Source organism: Symphalangus syndactylus, chromosome 11 (genome assembly GCF_028878055.3).
Source record: "Symphalangus syndactylus isolate Jambi chromosome 11, NHGRI_mSymSyn1-v2.1_pri, whole genome shotgun sequence".
Taxonomy (NCBI): Eukaryota; Metazoa; Chordata; class Mammalia; order Primates; family Hylobatidae; genus Symphalangus; species Symphalangus syndactylus.
The window spans coordinates 91,352,290-91,359,080 of record NC_072433.2 but is presented as its reverse complement, the minus strand read 5'-3'; positions in this window follow the sequence as shown (position 1 = coordinate 91,359,080).

Here is a 6,791-nt window from a genome sequence, read left to right as displayed (position 1 = left end):
ATCTCAGTTCAATGCTTCTGAAGTTGAGTAATCAAAAGGAGATATGACTATATTTTTAACTCTGCTCTCCCTCTCTCACTCTGTCTATATATAGAAAGTAAAATTTCTCCATTGTCAGAATGCTTCAAGAGTGTGACTTTATTTTAATAACAAAAATATTTAATAAATATTTAATATTGTGTTTCATGAATGGATAGGTAGTCACTCATTAGATGGTAAGATGATCAATGGTGCATCCCACCTTAATAAAACCACTATGGGGCAGGACGTGGTGGCTCATGCCTGTAATCCCAGCACTTTAGAAGACAGGCAGATTGCTTGAGCTCAGGAGTTTTAGACCAGCCTGGGCAACATGGTGAAACCATGTCACTACTAAAACTACAGAAAATTAGCTGGGTGTGGTGGCAAGAGCCTGTGGTCCCAGCTACCCAGGAGGCTTCTGTGAGAGAATTACTTGAGCCTGGGAGGTGGAGGTTGCAGTGAGCTGAGATTGTACCACTGCACTCCAGCCTGGGTGACAGAGTGAGACACTGTCTCAAATAAATAAATAAATAAATAAAACCACTATATTTTCAGAAAGTTTTCAGTAAAGTATGAATTTTAAGAACACACAAGCCTCCTATCAACAAATCAGTTGCAAGCGTTTAATCATGTACCTTTTATAAGATGCTTTGCCCCTTAACACTATGCCAAAGCTGAGATTGTAAGCCAAAACAAATAAATCACTTGCCTAAAAATGCCCTTGAAATTTGTATTTTGAATAAGACTAGTTACATTTATGTAGATTAGACCAGTTAGAGATAATTTGAAATTTTGACATGCACAACAGCTATTACTTTGAGAGATGTGTAAATTAATTCAAATGCAATGCTCATAGAATAGCTTGCCATAACATATTCCAAGGTAGAAGTAAAACTCCAAAAACAATAGATAACTACACATAAAGAGGATGATTAAATAAGAGAGTTCATAACTCTTCACAATATTATAGAGATATTAATTATTATTTTTTTTTGGAGACGGAGTCTTGCTCTGTCGCCCAGGCTGGAGTGCAGTGGCGCAATCTCGGCTCACCACAAACTCCGCCTCCCAGGTTCACGCCATTCTCCTGCCTCAGCCTCCTGAGTAGCTGGGACTACAGGTTCCTGCCATCACGCCCGGCTAATTTTTTGTATTTTTAGTAGAGAGGGGGTTTCACCATGTTAGCCAGGATGGTCTGGATCTCCTGACTTTGTGATCCACCCGCCTGGGCCTCCCGAAGTGCTGGGATTACAGGCGTGAGCCACCACGCCCAGCGGAGATATTAATTATTTAATAAAATTTAACCTGGCCAGGCACAGTGACCAACGCCTGTAACCTCACCACTTTGGGAAGCCAAGGAAGGCAGATCACATGAGGCCAGGAGGTCGAAACCAGCCTGGCCAACATGGGAAAGGCCTGTCTCTACCAAAAATACAAAAATTAGCTGGGTGTAGTGGCATGCGTCTGTAATCCCAGCTACTTGGGAGGCTGAGGCAGGAGAATCACTTGAACCCGTGAGGCAGAGGTTGCAGTGAGTCAGTATCACGCCACTGCACTCCAGCCTGGGGGACAGAGCAAGACTCTGTCTCAAAAAAAAAAAAAAGTAAAAATAAAAATAACCAGATGAATTGGGAAGAAATAAAATGTATTCAATGATCAACACTCTCCTTTCAATAATTAATTAAAATCTTCTTTGCATTACTAAAATTTCCAAGTTAATTTGTCTTCACTGTTTATGAGGTGAATAGAGAAAAGGAAAAGATCCATTACTGGATACCATTAAATAATATTGTATTAGTCCATTCTCACACTTCTATAAAGAACTGCCTGAGACTGGGTAATTTATAAAGAAAAGAAGTTTAATAAATTCACAGTTCCACATGGCTGGGGAGGCCTCAGGAAACTTACAATCATGGTAGAAGATGAAGAGGAAGCAAGCACATCTTATCATGGTGAAATGGGAGGTAGGGGGAATGCCACACTTTTAAAACATCAGATCTCCTGAGAACTCAGTCACTGTCAGCAGAACAGCATGGGAGAAACCACCCCCCATGAGTCAATCACTTCCCACTAGGTCTTTCCCTCAACGCATGGGGATTACAATTGGAGATGAGATTTGAGTGGGGACACAGAGCCAAACCATATCATGTAATGAAAAAAAATATGCATCCCAGGAATCTGTGTCCTCACATTTTTGTTTTTAAAGAATTTCTATACAAAGTGAGATAAAGTCCTATAAATTTAAAACCACAGTAATTGTTCCCCAATAGTGAGCACAGGCATTAAAAACAATTTCTTAGTGACAAAATATTACACCTTAAAGTCCAACTGTAATGGAAATTCTTCTAGTATGTATTATTCACTTAGGTTCTATTCTCATTTTCCTTGGATGACCATTCCAAGGGTTAGGGATATGATATTATCCCAGCTACTTGGGAAGCTGAGACAGGAGAATCGCCTGAACCTGGGAGGCAGAGGTTGCAGTGAACCAAGATCATGACACTGCACTCCAGCCTGGGTGACAGAATGAGACTCCATCTCAAAAAAAAAAAAAAAAAAAATTGCTAGGTGTAACTCATTCTGGATTGGCAATTAGCAATGCGATATTCACTATCTTACTCACCTTAAATTAAGCAGAGGAAGCTCTATAGAGCATTTTGCTCCCAGAAACAAGGCATGATAATGCAGATGGAAATTGCTTACTTATTCAGTGGACTCAGATAAGGACTATGAAAGTTAATACCATAATAATCCAAAAAAGTAGGATATTCTTATGCCATTGCTAGAGATATGGCTCAACCTTCAAATATTAGTGTTAGAAATGTTTGTTCCCCAGTGCCGCAAAGAAATAGCACTTGAGGCCAGGCGCGGTGGTTCACGCCTGTAATCCCAGCACTTTGGGAGGCTGAGGCAGGCTGATCACGAGGTCCGGAGATCGAGACCATCCTGGATAACATCGTGAAACCCCATCTTTACTAAAAATACAAAAAATTAGCTGGGTGTGGTGGCAGGCACCTGTAGTCCCAGCTACTCGGGAGGCTGAGGCAGTAGAATGATGTGAACCTGGGAGGTGGAGTTTGCAGTGAGCTGAGATCTCGCCACTGCACTCCAGCCTGGGTGACAGAGCGAGACTCCGTCTCAAAAAAAAAAAAAAAAAGAAATAGCACTCGAACATTAATTTAATTCTCTCAGCAAGGCCATTTCTACTTTCTGCAGAAAGGGTGCCTCTTGCAGATGGAACAATGGCGAGAACACACTTGAACAAAGGAAAAGCAGACATATTTATTCCTTACACATTTGGGTGGTCCTTATTGCTGTGTCCTGCATCCATTGGCTGGAGCTGGACCTCACAGTCTTAAACTGATACCCAATTTGCTAACAGCCTAAAACTTTTCTAAATAGGTAAGAGCAAGGGAGAACAAAGAAAGAGAGGAAGTTGCTTACGAAAGGTTTAAGGAAGCAATAACATTTCCAAATAAGGAAAGGCCATAAGCTATGAGCTAAGGCTTGACTGGGCCTGTCCAGACATGCCTGAGTAAGTCAAAGCAACTAACTGGGCTAAAGTTTGAGAACTAATGGTTGATAGGAGGCTTTAGAGTAAGAAGCTATTATTTCTAGTGTCTATTATTTTATTTTTAAACCAAGATGAGCTTTGAAGAGGAAGTTTTCTACTTTCTACAATTAGCCAAATTTGTATGGTGACAATCAAAATAAGAATTGAAAAATGGTATTTCTTGCTTGTATTAATATTACAATGAAAAATAAACTTGCACGTGCTATCCTTTGAGTGTTTCATTCTGTTAGTTTTGAAATCACATTGCCATAATGGGTTATTTTTAATATGTGGACCTTTATAAGACTGTATCTTAACCCTGCAAATAATGAATAGTGGATAAAATAGACTAAAAGAACTGAAAGTAATGTGAAGCTAGCTTATGCCAGGCCCTGCACCAATGCAGTGAATGAGACTAAAATTCTAAGCCAGGTATACTGGACTAAAAACTGCACACTCCATACCATTTCTGTGAAGACAGGGAATTTGTGTAAAACATTTCTCAATTTTATAGCTAAGAAAAATTAGAAAGTGTCACAGAAAAGACTAATGTATTAGTGAAAATTATAACTCTAGACTACAGGTTATTTAGAATAAAAGAAGATGTATTGAGTTTAATTGAGATTGAGTCTTTAATTATGTAAAATGGAATTCTGAATCGTAAGGATCAGGTGACACATTGACTCACATCATTTTACCAGCAGAGCAAAGACCAGAACTCAGAAATGCAAGATAAATGAAATCTGATGGAAATGTTAACATAACTGAAGCAGAGATGGGATAATAAGACTTTAAGAAGTATTTAACTACCATTTTTATATTTAATATTATGCCAAAATGGCACCAATAGAGTATCATTTATAAGCTAGTTCATAGACTTTTTTCTTCATTATTATTTATATTTAAATATAGGTTTGTAAAAAAGATTGCTTATCTATAAACTGAACATATTCTATTACTGATTTACATGCTCTCAGAAAATCAATTTTATTTGGATGACAAATACTATAAACTGCTCTGACCTAAAGGTCAGATATTAAAGAGTGTTGTAAAATATATTTAGCAGCTACCTAAGTTTTTCATCCTGATATATCAGGAAAATTCAAATCTCATTGGAAATATAAGAGCACGGGATAAAAATTAATTTTAATAGTATGTGTCAGAAAAAAATAGGGATTTTTATATTTAAATTCACTATAGAAATTTTCTCTCCTAAATATGAAACGTAATTTGTACCTCAACATTAAGTTAGATCTGTTTTGGAAAATATATGGATGATCAATATTAGAGAAGTGAATTAAAATGTGTTAAGATGAAATTTGACCTAGTTTATGCTTATATTATTCCCAAGCATAAGTAATTACACATATAAAAATAACTATTTCATCAAATAATTTAAGTATGTAAATCACTAATGTATATAAGCTGGAAAACTTAAGTAAACTCTCCTTTGAAATAATGTTTTCACGAAGATGGGGTTTCCTAAGGGCTCCAGAAAAATTTGATGCCGTGTAACCCAAAGTTACCCTATCATCCTATTTGTTTACAACTGCATGGAAGTCCCTCCTGCTATAACACTGGGGTGTGGAATATATAAAGTGACAAATTACTCAAAATCATGCAGATTAGCATATCATTTTTATGCTCTGTTTAGGAAAAAAAGCACTGAGAAACAAACACAAATTGGGAAGTCATATTCTGTATTGTGACGACTTATTCCTGTCCTTTCCTATCCCATGCTCCCAACTCAGGAACACTTAGTGGAATGCAATGCTAACTATGGAGCTGACAAGATTAAATGATTGAAATTGCCATGGTGGACCCAATAAAAATCATCCCGGTGGGAAAAATGGGAAGACATTTTCATCAGTGGAATACATTGAGAGCCAAACTCCTTGAAGAACTAAAATTTCCACATTTATTTTAAAGTCACTTGTAACTAAACATTTAGTATGTCTGAATAGCACCTAGATTAACTACTTTTGCAAATGAGAGGCAATTCAATTTTTTTGTTATCTGCAAGGAAATCATTTATTTCACATTATAGGCCTTTCACCTGCAAAATTTCATTTCCAAATTGCTTGTTGATGCATGAAAGAACAAAGGAAAAAAGTAAAGATTTTTAAGTGAATGTATTAACTTTTATTTTCTTCCAATTTTGGGACCTAGGACTAATTTATTTGCTTATTGCCAATTTGAAACAAATTTCTCCTCTCTCCTGTGAAAGTCTATCATAATAATTTAGATTCTATGGAGAAACATTAACACTTTCATCACACAAAATTGATATTTAACCCACTGTTGTAAAAAATATTTACCTGCCCACATACATTTTTCTTAGTTATAAATGATTTTGTGGTGAGACTTGTGACAAATGTTAAAATAAAAACCAAGAAATTATGAACTGTTGATAATAATAATTTAATTAAATCTTAAATCAAAATAACAGGATGTCTCTTTTTGACTACTATATATATATAAAAGCTTTTTTTCAGTACCAACAGTTAAACAGCTCTCAGTGATTTCTTCCTCTGGATGACAACATTTAAAATATGCTCTTTTAGGATGTTTATTTTTATAAATTTTTTTTATAGTTCAGTGGCATTATTTCCACTCTCCTTCGAAAAAGCGCAACAAGCAGTGAAAAGAATTGGACTTTAAAGTAACCTATTGCAATATGGAAGGCAGGGTATCAGTTGGAATGGTATATATTTGGACAGTCATAACTGTGATATTAAAGAGACAGGCCATGCCTGACCTGTTGTTGATATAACCATAGGCTGGCAACACATTCCTTAAGAGCCTCACAACCTTACATCAGTCAAGATTCGTGGAGGACAGATGTTTTCCATCAGAATGATAGTATTTTTACACTGTTTTCATTAAACTGTCATTTTTTAAACTGCTTCAATTTCAGGCCTCTTTTATCGCTTTGTTAGTTTTAATGTATCTCTCTTTACCTTGGATGACAGGGAGGTGGCTCTGACTTTAATTGCATGTATACTTGCCAAAAATTGAACCATACACACTTAACAGTAATCCTCTGTAAGTTGTGAAAACAATATTGGAACCAGCAGCAGCTCAAAGATGACCAGTTATTCACGGCATGAAGACTAAGAAATATTATGTATGTATTAAAATGCCTTGAAGTGAAACATTTATGCAACTCACTTTGAAAGAATCAATAGCTTTGATATGTTAGTGAAGTTGAAAATAT